We start from the raw sequence: 17,640 nt of genomic DNA, 5'->3' as shown, positions 1-17,640 counted from the left end.
TCATAAAGTGGCAAGTTGGCAGAATCATGCATGGTAAAATGCTTATCTACATTTCGTCTGTCTTTATGATCTGAATTCAAATTCTGCTGAGGTCAACTTTGCCTTTCATTCTTATTTCTTTACTACCCACAAGGGGCTACACACAGAGGGGACAAACAAGGACAGACAAATGGATTAAGTTGATTATATCGACCCCAGTGCGTAACTGGTACTTATTTAATCGACCCCGAAAGGATGAAAGGCAAAGTCGACCTCAGCAGAATTTGAACTCAGAACGTAGCATCAGACAAAATACCGCTAAGCATTTTGCCAAACGTGCTAACGTTTCTGCCAGCTCGCTGAAGTCAACTTTGCCTTTCATTCTTTTGGGGTCAATAAAATAACCATTGAGCACCGGGGTCGATGTAATCAACTTAACCCCTCCTCCAGAATTGCTGGCCTTGTGTCAAAATTTGATGAAGTGCATACTTTGCGGATGAGGTCAAATATTGCAGAAACTTATCCAGAGTTGTCTGCTGCATTTGGTGTAATCATAATTTCTGTCACAGGCACAAGGCCACAAACTAGAAAGGGTAGGATTAGTTGATTAGATTGAGCCAAGTACTTAACTGAGACTTTAGATCAGTCATGGGCAAACTATGGCCTACGAGACTTTCTGGATGGAAGTACTCCAATCAAAAACTACCTTCAAAGTTTTTCGTAATGCAGCCCACCTTATGATGATCCATGTCTCATGAGGCCCTCCCCGCTCTCAAAAAAGGTCACCCACGCTTGCCTTGTATTATCAACCTGAGTAGGATGAAAGATACAGGAAGTGAACTCAAAGTGTCAAGAGTCAGAACAAATATACTTCAAAGCAGTTTTGTCAAATTAAAATAATACAAGTCACATGACTTATGTTATTTTTCACCCCCTCATTACGTAATTGTTTCTAGTAAACCCTTTTCATGCTCCCTACATTAATTATGTTAATAATAACTTGATTAACAACTTTATTAATTAGTAACTTAATTACTATTTCTGTTACATTACTATGCAAATCACTCAGTGTGTGTGTGTGTGTGTGCATGCGTGTGTACATACGTGCGTGCGTGTGTGTGTGTGTGTGTACATGCGAGCGTGTGTAACCTTATATATTCCTTCATTTCAGTCATTATTTTTTAAGTTATGATACCACTCAGTTTTAATTCACTAAAATGACACACACACACACACACACACACACACATCAAGATCTGGTAATAACTGTAAGACTACGTTTGCTGATGAGATCTCATAACACCAAAACATGTTTTGTGTTGTCCATATAGCTAAAGACCAAATCCACTCCCCACTGCATTCTATTTTAAAATTAATTTCAATTCCAAGGTTGTTTCCTGTGCACTATTAAACAATAACGACTTTTTGTGTGTGTGTGTGGTGTGTGTGTGTGCGTGTGGTTGTGTGGTAAGAAATCTATTTTCCAAACACATGGTTCAGAGTTTAATCCCACTGCGTGGCACCTTGGGCGAGTCTTCTTATAGCCTCTGGCTAACCAAAGCTTGAGAGTGGATTTGGTAAACAGAAACTGAAAGAATCCCATCATACATACATACATATATGCAAGCGCGTGTATAAGTGCGTGCGTGCGTGTGTGTGTGTGTGTTTATGTGTTTGTGTGTATGTGTGTGTCTGTCTTTGTGTGTTTACATCCCTGTAACTTAGTGGCTCTGCAAAAAAGACCAATAGAATAAGTATCAAGCTAGCTTTAAAATATAAGTTCTGGGGTCAATTCATTCAATTAAATTTCTTCAAAACAGTGCCCAGGCATGGCCGTAGTCTAATGACTGAAACAAGTGAAAGATATGTGTAATTAAAATCTATTGACTAACTTACACTAAGTATTATGGGTAACCACATTACTTTAACAGGGAATATTTATTCAAAGAAATATTTATTCAATAAAAATAAAAACAAAACAAAGCTACGGAGGCTAAATGACAAATATAATTTTAATAATCATTTCAGTGAGCATGAAAGACAACTCCAGGCATGTATTGGTATTATTAAACTTCCTCAGCTAATCATTAACTATAATTGTACTCAGTGAAGAGGTAATAAGAGAATGGCTAATTGAAGTCACCGTACACCGAACTGACTTGGATATCGTTTGCCTGCTTAGGACTGACACAGAAAACTGGAGATAACGAAAGTACAATGAGTGTATGTCAACAAGAGGCGTATTTGTATGTATTTGTACAAACGGATATTTATAGTCAAATATGTTGTCAAAAAAAAAAAAAAGAGAAAGGAAAATCACGTTCACAGGCAACATTTTTTCTTTCTTCCTTTCTTTCTTGTTTTACTTACTGTTCTATCTTTATAATGGCTATAAATATTCATGATGTAAAAACAAACAAGCAAAATAAAAATGTTTAATTTCAAATTGAAAATTTTGTTTTCTTAATTGAAAAATGAAAACTTAACTTAAGAGAAACTTCTAGTTTAGTTTAACATAATTTTTTATAATGGAATTTATGACATACATAAAGACTAAGCTAACGATTACTTTTACGGAAATTAATTAAGTTTATCGCTTCATCATGTATGTAACTTGTCAGATAAGTTCTGGGTGCCTTGCATTTCTCTTTTAAGACCAAGTTTTATAGGTAAGGGATAATTTATTTTAAACAAACATGTGTGTATATGTTGTGTGTATGTGAGACCTAGAGAAAGTCACCAAAGGAAAATGTCTTTATCATTTCAGGATACTAGAACACTCAAAGCATGCTCGAATAAGGAACAAAAATGATGATAAACTGTAAGTTAGAATTAATTAGTCAGCAGCCACAAAGTTATCCTAGCTGACAAACTGTTCTTACACAAGACCTCCTGAAGAGCAATGTGGCATGCACCCAATGGTGACACTAATAACCAGGTCAGGAGGAAGACACAGATACACCACATGCATACATTCCACGAAAAACAGTGAACAGTAGGTATTGGAAGAACACTCGCACTGAAACCAACAACTGTATAAACAATTTGCAGTAAGGCTGAAAGAAATTAAAGCTTTTATTCAAAAGCATACAAAATTGGCTGTTGCAAAATTAACTGAGAATAGAACCACCATAATGGAAAATGTGGATATAGCAGATACATCACTATTACTGCCCATTCACAATATGCCATGCAAATGAAAGCCTTAAGTATAATGAATTACTCTGTCAAATGTAATGCTTATTTGTTCACATTATTTTGAACTAATTATGCATTATCTCATAGCTCTGAACTTTTGACGACGTGACTGTTTATTTTTAGAATGACACTGTAGAGTAGGTGTGACAGGCTAGACCTGGCTGGTTTAAACATAAAACAAGTAGAATATTTGGGCCAGTTAAGGCTGGCTTGAACATAAAACAGGTGATATAGCTGGTTTGAATGCCAATGAGTTAAGAAAACAGGTATCTAGAACTAAGAGTGAAAACTTCAAGGTAAGTCATGGCTGGCTTAAGCATTTCAAGAATCACTCAAAATTGCATCACTTTCTGATAAAAGGAGCTTGCAAGGGTCAGTAAAAAAGCTGAGACTGCTTTTCCAGCTTCACAAAGAATCATTATTGATAAAGAAGTATAAAGGAGTAAATTTTTAATTTAGCTGAGATGTGTCAAATCAAACTTAGATTTTGAAGAAAAAATTAGGGTACCACATTTCAAGGCTGCCAGGAATCATATATCTTTCCTACATGATAGTAATGCTTCAAGAGATCTAAAACCTAAGCCATGTTATCATTCAGAGATGACAATAACTATAAAAGGCTGTGTTAAATCCTGTGACACAGGGATCAAATAAACACACACACACACACACAAGTGAGGTGGGATAGCAGGACAGATTAGTTTATGTCATATTTGCCCAACACTTGAAGAATACTGTTAGCTAGTCTAAGAAGCTTAAAAATAAAAGCTTGCTTTTTGTGAACTATGTTCCAGATTACTCACCTAACCTGGATGAGCTGACGGATATGGTTAAAGTACTTTTTCTTATTTCTTTACTACCCACAAGGGGCTAAACATAGAGAGGACAAACAAGGACAGACAAAGGGGATTAAGTCGATTATTTCGACCCCAGTGCGTAAATGGTACTTATTTAATCAACCCTGAAAGGATGAAAGGCAAAGTCGACCTCGGCGGAATTTGAGCTCAGAACGTAAAGACAGACAAAATACTGCTAAGCATTTCGCCCGGTGTGCTAACGTTTAAGCCAGCTCATTGCCTTAAAGTACTTTTAAAGTACTTTTCCTGCCTCCAAACACACAACCAGCTTGGTTCAACCTATAGACCATGGCCTACTTCAGCATTCAATTCTTACTTTTTATGGTGCATCTTTCAACAACTGACTAAGTTCTTAGATGGGGAAACTTACCTATTATAAAGAAATTTTTGATGGTTAACATATGCATGCTACTGAAACCTAAGACAATGGCATGGACAAAATGGAAGCACAAAAAATTTTGTCTGGAATAAATTATCTACTTAGACAGCATACATAGCAGGTTCCTGGATACTGTAAAGTCAAAATAAAATGTTCCTGAGGACATCATAGGGAAACCAAACAACATAATGTTCATGATAACAGCAGAGATGTGGAATGATCCTGGGTTTTAACAACTTAGTATTTGGCTAAGGGCTTGCAGTGTTTAGATATAAAGGTTGTTTTCATTTCAAAAGATCCTCAAAGAAGTTCATAAGCAGACAGGTTAATAATGGATATAACTGCTACAAGGAATTATAAAACAAGAAAAAAAAAACTGCACCACAAAAAAAGTAAATAATTATTTTACAAATTCTTTTCTTAATATTTCTTGGAGATGCTTTGAGTTAAACGTATATATATTATTTTATTTGTTTCAGTCATTTGATTATGGCCATGCTGGAGTACTGCCTTTAGTCAAACAAATCAACCCCAGGACTTATTCTTTGTAAGCCAAGTACTTATTCGATCGGTCACTTTTGCCAAACCGCTAAGTTACAGGGAGATAAACACACCAGTATCAGTTGTCAAGAGATACTTGGGAGACAGACACACACAAACACATACACACACACACATACACACACGACGGGCTTCTTTCAGTTTCCGTCAACCAAATCCACTTAAGGCTTTGGTCGACCCGAGGCTATAGTAGAAGGCACTTGCCTAAGGTGCCACGCAGTGGGACCATGTGGTTGGTAAGCAAAGCTATTTACCACATAGCCACTCCTGCGCCTATATATATATATATATATACATTTCATAAGGCGGCGAGCTGCCAGATACGTTAGCGTGCCGGGCGAAATGCTTAGCGGTATTTCGTCTGTCGTTACGTTCTGAGTTCAAATACCCCGGAGGTCGACTTTGCCTTTCATCCTTTCGGGGTTGATAAATTAAGTACCAGTTACGAACTAGGGTCCATGTAATCGACTTAATACCAATGTCTGTCCTTGTTTGTCCCCTCTATGTTTAGCCCCTTGTGGGTAATAAAGAAATAGGTATTTCGTCCGTCTTTACGTTCTGAGTTCAAATTCCTCCGAGGTCGACTTTGCCTTTCATCCTTTCAGGGTCGATAAATAAAGTACCAGTTTCGCACTGGTGTCGATGTAATCGACTTAATCCCTTTGTTTGTCCTTGTTTGTCCCCTCTATGTTTAGCCCCTTGTGTGCAGTAAAGAAATATATATACATATCCTTGTGCTTGTCTTTCATCAATTGATAACCGACATTGGTTTGTTTACGTCTTCGTAAATTAGCGGTTGGCTGGATTAGATAACGTAAACAAACCCTTCAAGGCGATATCCCAACATGACAACCATTCTATAACTGAAACATACAGATAGAGATGTATACACACAGTTATATATATATATATATATATATATATATATATTCATCTATGTATGTGTATACCGTCATCCGTACATATTAACGGATATATGTCTATAAAATGACTATAGACGTGAATAGAATCGTCAGTTATACTATTTCGATATCTTCATTATTTTGTTATTATTATCATTATTATTGTTACTATTAATTCAACTTTATTAATATTCATTTATCTTTTCGATAAAACCTCCTCCACTTCCTCCTCTGTTCTTTTCACAACTGGTGGGCTGCCTGTCCCAGTTTTAAGTCCGCCTACGTATATCCCAAGAAAAGACAATTTCGTTCGCGGGTTGGCGGGGTTCTCGAAAGTCCTATATTTTAGCAGCGACGGTAGGAGTGGAAGAGATTACATGACGTTCATGCGCTCACCTCGAAGCTAGTAGTAGTAGTAGCAGCAGCTCTTCGACAGCACTAGCATTTAGAAACTGCTTCTTTATCTACAGCTTTCACCACTATATTGATTATTCCTAGAAGCATTAAGACAATAGTTCTTTTAAAAAATAGACGTGTGAGTAAGTGATACTGATTCTTTCCACAACCGGGTAATCGAAACAAGAGTCGAACATTCTTCCGGGTCAATCAAAAATAAAAATAGAGTGCTCGCTGTTACCTCTAAAACTCCTTTACGTACCCTTCCACGCACCCACCAGGCCATTATATATTTCTCAGAATTATGTGACGTCACACGTTGTATGTGTTGTGACGTCATCAGGGCGACGACAAATAGCTGTCTTCACAAGCGACTTCGCCTCCCACGTATTCTTCTCACACAGGCCTGGTGGTTTCTCGTCCCACATGGTGTTGGTATTTATAACTTTGCTACTGTCAGTTGTATCCTGCTGGTACGTGCTTTATTAACCTCGAAGGGATGTAACAAAGATATAATCAAACTAGGCATGATTTGAACTCAAAATAGTTAAAAGTATTCCACCACGAGCCGACGCGGAAGCCCCTATGTGGTTCACTCGACCAGCTAGAAATATCAACCTACTTCCTTCAAATCAAACCCGACAGTTTTTGAAAGGGACGGGTTGGATAATACTATCTGGAATAACTGTGATCATAGGTTTGTTTGATAAGAGCTGAGCTGGTGGTTAAACAATGACACACACACGAAGTGACAGCAGGGCCTCTACGCGGTCGCTCGACTTGCTAGAAATAACAACTGAATCACCCCCTCAAAGCACACGGTTTGTCTTAAAAGAAGAAAGGATACACTCAGTAATGTGGTCCTAGACATACGGGACAGGATGGTCACAGATGGAGTAACTTTGATCATAGGTTTGTTTGATTAGATTTGGCCTGGGGTTAAACAACAACAAAGCCTCTTCGACATGCTAGAAATAGCAACCAATTTTATTTCCATTTAAAGTACACTTCGTCTTAAACGAAGAAAGGATACATTCAGTAAAATTGTCCTGATCATACTGAATAGACGGCTAGATTGTCATGGGCGGAAAGCCTTTGGTTAACGGCCCACTCGATCAGGGTTAAAAACAATAGATGGACTATGATGAATGCCAGAACTACTATTTAGTTTATACTGTTTCACATTGTGAGTTTGATTCCTGCCAGGGGTAGCATTGCTTTACAACAATCCGGGGGCGATAAAATAAATAACAGCAGAGTACTTCGTCGATTCGATGTTGAAATAGAGAGGCACAACAAAAACGGTTGGATGGACCGATAACCAATCATACATATGATATAGAAACAGATAGATAGGAATATAAATAGTTTTACATTTTAAATGTATTTTTATTAAGGAGAGAGATAGGTTTATGTGTTTATGCCTTTCCACAAAGCCGTTATTTGATGTAGTGAAGTAACGCCTGCAGCTATGTTCGATGAAATGACAAGAGGACAAAAATACTGAGAGAGAGAGATGGCGTGGGGACAAGCACTTGCAGTGTTTTCTTCATATTCTCTGGTATTGCAGGAAGCGTTTTCACCCCGGCGCTATACAACAATTACATTAAAGGAAAAAATCAGAAGATTTATGGACGTCACTGCTAAGAAGATTAAACAAACGAATGTAAAGCGCCAGTCATCAGAGATGTAAATGAAATTATCCTTTTCTAATATAGGCACAAAGCCCGTAATATTGTGAGGAGAAAGTTAGTTGATTACAACGACTCCAGTACATAACTGGTATTTTATTTTATTCACCCCCAATGAATGAAAGGCAAAGTTGATCTTGGCGGAATTTGGAGCTTAGAACGTGAAGAGCCATATCTAAATACTACAAAGCATTTTTCCATTTTAGTTTCCTATCAAGAGGCCATGTTCCCTTAAACGTAATTCTAACTACTTATAGATGCCACATTTTTTTTTTTACCTCAAGGACTATTCCTTTTTTTTTCTTTCTTTTACACGTTTCAGTCATTTGATTGCGACCATGCTAGAGCACTGCCTTAAAGGGTTTTTTTTAGAAGAAATCAACCTGAGGACTTATTCTTTGTAAGCCAAGTACTTATTCTATGGTACTCTCGTGCCGGACTGCTAATGTTACGGGGGCACAAACACAACAACATCGGTTGTCAAGCGAAGGTGGGGGTGGGGTGGGGCACAAACACAGACAGACACACACATATAAGACGGGCTTCTTTCAGTTTCCGTCTACCAAATCCAATCACAAAGCTTTATTCAGCCCGATGTTATTGTAAGAGACACTTGCCCAAGGTGCCACGCAGTGGGACTGAACCGGAACCATGTGGTTAGGATGCGAGCTTCTTACCACAGCCACGCCTGCCCCTACTCGGAATTCTCTTTCTACTCTTTCCTTTACTTGTTTCAGTCATTGGACTGCGACATGCATTTGTATGGAATTAGGCTATTTCCCGAAGAACTCTTAACGACCTCTCGCGAAACCCTAAGGTTTCGAGGGAACACCAGCCAGGAAATGTTGCGTTTTATAAGGGTTTTTGAAAATTCTAGCTCCCCTCGTTAACAGATGTCATAAAAAAGAACAGACCACTTCAAGAAGTGGCGGGAATGTTGTAAACTTAATGAAGATTGTGATGGGATTAATATTTTCAAAGACAGTAAGTCCTTAATATTCTAACGTCAGACTCGTGAAAGACAAATCATCCCTACAAGATCGAACACCAGTCTATCAGTTAACATTCGTTGACATTCTGGGACATAGGCGCAGGAGTGGCTGTGTGGTAAGTAGCTTGCTAACCAACCACATGGTTCTGGGTTCAGTCCCACTGCGTGGCATCTTGGGCAAGTGTCTTCTGCTATAGCCCTGGGCCGACCAATGCCTTGTGAGTGGATTTGGTAGACGGAAACTGAAAGAAGCCTGTCGTATATATGTATATATATATATGTGTATGTGTATGTGTGTGTGTTTGTGTTTGTCCCCCTAGCATTGCTTGACAACCGATGCTGGCGTGTTTACGTTCCCGTCACTTAGCGGTTCGGCAAAAGAGACCGATAGAATAAGTACTGGGCTTACAAAGAATAAGTCCCAGGGTTGATTTGCTCGACTAAAGGCGGTGCTCCAGCATGGCCGCAGTCAAATGACTGAAACAAGTAAAAGAGTAAAAGAGTAAAGAGTATATTGCTGACAGCAATACAAACTGAAACACTGACAACGTAGAGACACGTCTACTATGTGAGATGGGTCCAATTCTCGTATCAAAGTTTCAATAACGCACGGTATCCTCGCTTTCTCTTTTCTCATTTACTCGTTTCAGTCATTTGACCGTGGCCATGCTGGAGCACCACCTTTAGTCGAGCAAATCGCCCCCATGACTTATTCTTTGCAAGCCTAGTACTTATTCTATCGGTCTCTTTTGCCTAACCGCTAAGTTACGGGGACGTAAACACACCAGCATCGGTTGTTGGTGGGGGGGGCAAACACGGACACACACACATATACGATGGGCTTCTTTCAGTTTCCGTCTACTAAGTCCACTCACAAGGCTTTGGTCGGCCAGAGGCTACAGTAGAAGACACTTGCCCATGGTGCCACGCAGTGGGACTGAACCCGGAACCATGTGGTTCGTAAGCAAGCTACTTACCACACAGCCACTCCTACGCCTATTGGTGTCTCGCTAACCTTTCCCCTAGAAGATGATGTTGACCAGGTATACGCCATGTCACCTCTGTTGTTCATTCAGCGAATGAAACACGGCCAGTACTGATATCCAAAGGCTCAACCTGTGCACGCTCTTCTATGCTGATATGTATTCCACCATACGGCAAACCACAGGTATACGACTCCAATATAGAAGTGACAAAGATTCGGTTTAACAGGGAAAATAAATGAAACACGGTTGAACACTATAAAGACTGAATATACAGAATACTGCCATCAGACGGAAGGCAACATCAATATTAATGGTCAGAAACTGACCAAAAATACCCAGTTCAAGTAGCTGGGTTCTACTATACGATCCTATGGAGATACTATCATAGATGAACGAATGCGTGTTAATGCTGTGTAGTTGAAGTGGAGACAAATGTTTGAAATCCTCTTGTGACCAGAGATGCCTGTACTATTGAATATGACACCTATATCCAAAAAGGAACAGGGGTGAGATAGCGCGCCCAGTGTTCCTTTATGGATATGATTGTTCGTCTGTATCTAAGAAATATGGACATGGCATGCCATGGAAATGTGGACCCTTCGCTAGTGTTGGAACTGGCTAAACTAGACTAGAGAGGACCACGACACCAAGGAAGCCGCTTGAATGGTCGTTGGACTGGCATCAGTCATTAAATAATGTGAGAGATGTGCTTCCGTTGGTATGAACAGTATAAGCAGGGTGCGTTAAGAGCCCTGAGATGGTACGATGGTGCGCAGAAGGACAAAGCAACGATCGCCTGAGAGTATATACAATATATCAACATCACCACCAGGCCGTACTAAGTGGAGGAAAGGCATGCAAGAATACAGATTTCATCCGAGGGATAATGCACGATTAACTGACAATATATACTTTAAGCGAAGGCGGTGAGCTGGCAGGATCGTTAGCACGCCGGGCAAAATTCTTAGCGGTATTTTGTCTGCCGTTACGTTCTGAGTTCAAATTCCGCCGAGGTCGACTTTGCCTTTCATCCTTTCGGGGTTGATAAATTAAGTACCAGTCGCGTACTAGAGTCAATCTAATCGACTGGTCTCCTCCACCAAGCTTTCGGGCCTTGTGCCTAGAGTAGAAAAGAATCGTTAGCACGCAGGGCAAAATGCTTAGTGGCATTTCAGCCAAAGCAAAATGCACAGCGCCATTTACGTTCTGAGCTCAAATTCCATCGAAGTTGACTTTGCCTTTCATCTTTTCGGAGACGATAAAGTAAGTAAAGGCTGATTACTGTGAGCGATGTAATCGACTTGCCCTTCCCCCTAATTTGCTAGCCTTGAGCCAAAATTTGGAACGAAGGGTTTGACCTTCAGATACAAAATAAGACACGAGCAGTAGATATGAACGGAGTGTTTAATACCTCCGTGAAGCTAAATCCTTATCACACCATACTCTTAGGGAGGGACTTGTTGCGTGGATATCAAAAAGAGAGAGAAAATGGGATGCGTACGACTGGGACGTCTTTGATAATAAGTTTCTTCCTGGTCCTGAAGTGACCTGAGGCTAAAAATAACAACTCACCGTGAGGTGGGCCAATCAGTATTTTATGTAATAAACTATTTCACCTAACAAGGCGCCGAACATTACCAACCACCACCACAACTATCATCATCATCATCATCATCATGTTAAATGCTTCTGTTCTGCATGAAGTTGGACATAGTATGGCCGAACGATTAAGAAATTCACTTCGCAACTATGCGATCGCGGGTCGAATTCAGAATGGCAACTCGGGCGGGTGTCACATGAGAGAAATTGGGTAGACGGAAACTGTGTGGAAGCCCGTCGGACAGATCGTATCCACAACATTGAGGTCCCATCACGACACTCTGATTCTATCAGAGAATTATGCTAAAAGTACACATGCCTCGGGGCTGCTAACTCACTCACATACTAATTCAAAGAATAGACAGTTCAAATGATCAAGAAACAGAATACCCCTCGTCGAAACAGACGGAGATCCATTCTATATTATTATTCTTTATATTGAGTATAGCTGTTTATAATGTAAAGCAGTGCTCAACAATGACCGTTTCATTCCTCCTTCTATAGAGGGATTGGTTCAGACCACACCTACGTCCAGAATCAACAAGACAGCCTCTATGTAATCGCTCCACTGCTAGAAACAGCAGCCAAATTTCCAACTGGATAATGTAATCTTGGATATCATCTCCATTTGATAATTGCTTTTATGTGCCTGTGAAGTGGCGCACTGCCATACACACACTCTAGGCTCTCACACACTTCAATTAGCAGAATGTTAAGGATGTGACAGTGAGAGAGTAAGAATGAGAGAGAGGGAGAGAAGGGCTGCAACAGAATTCAGCTGTACTCCATGGACCCCGAAAGGATGAAAAACTAAGTTATCACGAGATTTGAACCCAGAGCGCGAGAGCAAAATATCGTAACGCGTTTTATCTTGACTCTGCTAATCGACAAACGCACGTTTCCAATAATGGATGGAAGCACTCCATCGGTTACGACGATGAGGGTTCCGGTTGATCCGAATCAACAGAACAGCCTGCTCGTGAAATTAACGTGTAAGTAGTTCTCGGGGATATTCAGCGTGACACAGAGAGCGACAAGGCCGGCCCCTTGAAATACAGGTGCAACAGAAACAGGAAGTAAGAGTGAGAGAAAGTTGTGGTGAAAGAGTACAGCAGGGATCACCACCATCCCCTGCCGGAGCCTCGTGGAGCTTTAGGTGTTTTGATGTACTGAAAAGTTCCTGGTTTTGGGCAAAAGAAAATACAAGAGGATCAGTTAATTATGATATAATTCAACGTATTCCTCTCTCTCTCAGATTCACACACTTATTGCAGCGGTCCTTCAGTATTTCTAAGCCCCGTAAAAGAACACAGCAGGTCGGGCCTCCAGCCTGGCCATTCGCGACACCCTTAAAGCTAGGAACTTTTCAGCACACCTCCTTGTATAGGTTATCTTTTACATGTTTCAACCATAAGATTGCGGCCATGCTGGGGCACCGTCTTGAAGAATTTTTTTAGTCGAATGAACGGACTCCAGTACATTTTTTTTCTTTATGCCAGGTACTTTATTAGATCGTCTCTTTTTGCCGAACCGCTAAGTTACGGGGACGTAAATAAGCTAAAACCGATTGTAAAGCGATGGTGGGGACAAACATACACACACACATATATATATACTCTTACTCTTTTACTTGTTTCAGTCATTTGACTGCGGCCATGCTGGAGCACCGCCTTTAGTCGAGCAAATCGACCCCGGGACTTATTCTTTGTAAGCCCAGTACTTATTCTATCGGTCTCTTTTGCCGAACCGCTAAGTGACGGGGACGTAAACACACCAGCATCGGTTGTCAAGCAATGCTAGGGGGACAAACACACACACACATACATATATATATATATATACATATATACGACAGGCTTCTTTCAGTTTCCGTCTACCAAATCCACTCACAAGGCATTGGTCGGCCCGGGGCTATAGTAGAAGACACTTGCGCAAGATGCCACGCAGTGGGACTGAACCCGGAACCATGTGGTTGATTAGCAAGCTACTTACCACACAGCCACTCCTGCGCCTGATGGGCTTCTTTCAGTTTCCGTCTACCAAATATATTCACACGGCTTTGGTTGGCCCGAGGCTATAGAAAATATTTGCCCCCAAGCGTCGCGCAGTGGGACTGAACCCGGATCCATGTGGTTAGGAAGCAAACTTCTTACCATACAGCCAAACGCACGTACAGAGAGAGAGAGAGAGAGAGAGAGAAAGAGAGTGGGGGGAGGACAGGCAGGTGCTACTCATTTCCAGCAATGTGAGCAGGAAATTAGATGCCTTGTTGAAGTCCGAGAATGGAATCTGACGATAATATTGTGTGAAATAGCTTAATCACAAGACCACCTTAGTATTTCTATCGTTACCCTCTGCCGTGCCGATAGGTTATAGGGTCTTAAACAAACCAATGCCGGTTGTCAAGCGGTGAAGGGAAAAGCAAGCATAAGACACACACACACACACACATTCATATACACGCACACACATACACATACAACAGGCCTTCAACAGTTTCCAGATACCAAATTCACTCAGAAGGCTGATCGCTCGAGACTACGGCGGGGAAACACTTGCACAAGATGCCGCGCAGTTGGGCCGAACCCCAAACCATGCGACTCCGATGCAAAGTTTTTGACCACACAGCCATGCTTGTGTGTGTGTGTGTGTGTTTCTCTCTTTGTCTCCCTCTCTCTCTCTCTCTCACACACACATTATTTGAATATAGAGCAGATATGCCTATGTAGTTTTGAATTTCGCTTTTCAACTACGCGTGTCTGCGTTCGAACCCAGAACGACGCCCATTAGGCGAGTGTCGTTTGGCGTAACTTCGGATAAGTTGAAATTTAATGGACTGAACGATGTATAAAGCCGGTCGTCGTATGCACGTATGTATAATGTCTGTGTTTACAGCGTAAACACAAGTGTTGTTTGTGCTTGCGTTTATTTGTAACCCGTTCTTAACAGTTTGACTCTTAGATACCGACAAAATACATACGAGCCAAACGGGCGCAGGCGTGGCTGTGAGGTAAAGAAACTTGCTTCCCAAACACGGTTTCGGGTTCAGTCCCACTGTATGGCACCTTGGCCAAGCGTCTTCTGCTATAGCCTCGAACCGACCAAAGCTTTGTGAATGAATTTGGTCGACGAAAACCTTAAGAAGCCCGTCGTATATATATATATATCATTGCTTGACGACCGATGTTGGTGTGGTTACGTCCACGTAACTTAGTGGTTCGGCAAAAGATATCAATAGAATAAGTAACAAGCTTACAAAGAATCAGTCGTGGGATCGATTTCTTCGACTAAAAAAAAACCCTTTAAGGCGGTGCTCCAGCATAGCCGCAGTCACATAACGAACTAGTAAAAAAAACCAAAAAAAAAAAAACCCCTTCAAGATAGTTCTGTGTCGTGTGCGATGTCCAATGACTTGAAACCAGTAAAAAAAATGTACCTACACACGTGCGAGCACGAATGTGTGTGTGCGCCTGTACGAGAGAAGTTTGTGTGACTGTGTGTGCGTCGCCGATCAAGAACAAAAAGGAAAAAAACACATACAATAGCCACATCAAAAAGATTTCTGAAACTGTCCCGATATTAACTCAGCTTAATATTTTCCTCCGGCACGTAAACATTTTTTTTTTTTTTTTCTGAGAAAATTATATACACGCTTTCAATCATACATTAATTGCCAGATTCAAATTAAACCTGTGCGTGTGTATGTGAGGGAAGTCACGGCAGATTGTCACTTTGGCATTTTCGCCCACATGTGTGCTTTTACCTATCTTATCAGCACGTTTCATTTTCTTTCAAAAACGTAAACATCTGAGGGTGATATTACACACGTACAATCGCACAAATGTGTACTCACAAAAAATACATTTACTTGTTTCTAATTCTCTCTCTCTCCCTCTTATATATATATATTGAATGTATACATTATACACATTTATGCGTATGTAGGCTTATATATGTGTGTGTGTGTGTATTAATATAATATATATATAATATAATATAATATATATATATATATATATATATATATATATTATATTAAATTAGAGATAAAACCACTATTAGGCAAATCAAACAATGAAAAACTTAAGCCAATACATAAAATTAATTAATTTATATTATTTTAAATATATATCATAAGTATTAAAAGATTAATAAAAGATTGAACACGAACACATTATACACAAAGTTACATGCATATAGCCATTTATAAACACACACACACACGCATATAAGGATAGATAGATATAAGCTAGATAGGCGGCGAGCTGGCAGAATCGTTAGCACGCCGGGCGAAATGCGTAACCGGATATCGTCTGCCGTTACGTTCTGAGTTCAAATTCCGCCGAGGTTGACTTTGACTTTGCCTTTCATCCTTTCTGGGTCGATTAAATAAGTACCAGTTACGCACTGGGGTCGATATAATCGACTTAATCCCTTTGTCTGTCCTTGTTTGTCCTCTCTGTGTTTAGCCCCTTGTGGGTAGTAAAGAAATAGGCATTTCGTCTGCCGCTACGTTCTGAGTTCAAATTCCGCCGAGGTCGACTTTGCTTTCATTCCTTTTGGGGTCGATATAATCGACTTAACCCGTTTGTCTGTCCTGGTTTGTGCCCTCTGTATGTAGCCCCTTGTGGGCAGTAAAGAAATAAGAGAGATAGATAGATACCTATTTCTTTACTACCCTCAAGGGGCTAAACACAGAAGGGACAAACAAGGACAGACAAACGGATTTAGTCGATTATATCGACCCCCAGTGCGTAACTGGTACTTATTTAATCGACCCCGAAAGAATGAAAGGCAAAGTCGACCTGGGCGGAATTTGAACTCAGAACGTAGCGGCATGGGTTTCCACAGTTACTATCTACCAAATTCCCTCACATCTGTCACAGGTACGCAACGTGCCGCGCAGTGGTGCTGAACCCTAAACCACGTGGTTCCAAAGCTCTCTGACCACATAACCATGCCAGTGCTTACACACGCACACACACACACTCAAAAATGTTCGGGTTCAGTCCCTCAGCACGTCTTCTACAATGGCCAGCCAATGCCTTCTGTAGTTGGTAGATGGAAAACTGAGGAATCTCGTTGCGATTTGGTAAGTGAAAGCTGTGAGGAATATGTGTGGGCGCGCGTTTTTGCGTTACCCCTACCTTGCTGGTTTGTTGACGTCCCCGTACGGCAAAAGAAGAGTGGGGTAGAATAAGTAGCAGAGTTAACAATGAGTACAAGGCACGATTTTCTCGGTTACACTTTCGAAGGTAGTGCTCCAGCATAGCCGCAGGCTAATAATATATATGTGTGTGTGTGTGTGTGTATATATATATATATATATAATATATATATATATATATATATGTATATATGTATATATATATATAAAACGATTAACTTCGCCCTTTTCAAGCGTAGCCAGGCTCATGGGCCCGGTTTCCCGGTTTCTGTGGCGTATGTGTCCCCCACCCTCCGCCAGTCCATCGCAGCGTTACTCAAGAAACAGGAAGAGAGAGTGAGAGAAAGTTGTGGCGAAAGAGTACAACACGGGTCGCCATCACCCCCTGCCGGAGCCTTGTGGAGCTTTTAGATGTTTTCGCTCAATAAACACACACAACGCCCGGTCTGGGAATCGAAACCGCGATCCTCCAACCGCGAGTCCGCTGCCCTAACCAGTGAGTCATTGCGCCTCCACACACACACACACATACATATATATATATTAGCCTTCTCCTGTTTGTCATTAGATTGCGGCCATGCTGGGGCACCGCCTTGAAGAATTTCTAGTCGAATGCGTTGACTCCAGTACTTATTTTTTTCAAAGCCTGATACTTTTGACAAACCGCTAAGTTACCGAGACGTAAACACATTAGCACCGGTTGTCAAGTGGAAGTGTAGATGGATAACAAACACAAAGATATATACAAATATATACATACATATACATATATATATATATATATATATATATACGACGAGCTTCTTTCAGTTTCCGTCAGCCAAATTTCTTTACAAGGCTTTGGTCGATCCGAGGCTATAGCAGAAGACACTTGCCCAAGATGCCATGCAGTGGGACTGAACCGGAACCATGTGGTTGAGAAGCTTCTTATTAT

At 40.7% G+C, this 17,640-nt stretch overlaps 1 protein-coding gene and 1 long non-coding RNA gene across 4 annotated transcripts in view; one reads left to right on the top strand and one right to left on the bottom strand.

Annotated features, from left to right (window-relative positions):
• The window catches only part of LOC115214888 (mutS protein homolog 5-like), a 281,559-nt gene that overhangs the window by 254,897 nt on the left and 9,022 nt on the right, over positions 1-17,640 (bottom strand). The gene's annotated exons all lie outside the window — the stretch shown is intronic.
• The window catches only part of LOC118764656, a 32,425-nt gene continuing 28,779 nt past the window's right edge, over positions 13,995-17,640 (top strand). Inside the window, exon 1 of the long non-coding RNA XR_005000473.1 lies at positions 13,995-14,409. This is a non-coding gene — a long non-coding RNA (uncharacterized LOC118764656). The remainder of the gene's footprint in view (positions 14,410-17,640) is intronic.

The sequence above is a fragment of the Octopus sinensis genome, linkage group LG8 (genome assembly GCF_006345805.1).
Source record: "Octopus sinensis linkage group LG8, ASM634580v1, whole genome shotgun sequence".
NCBI classification, from domain to species: Eukaryota; Metazoa; Mollusca; class Cephalopoda; order Octopoda; family Octopodidae; genus Octopus; species Octopus sinensis.
Note: the sequence above shows the minus strand (reverse complement) of the source record. Positions and strands in the feature narration are given on the sequence as shown.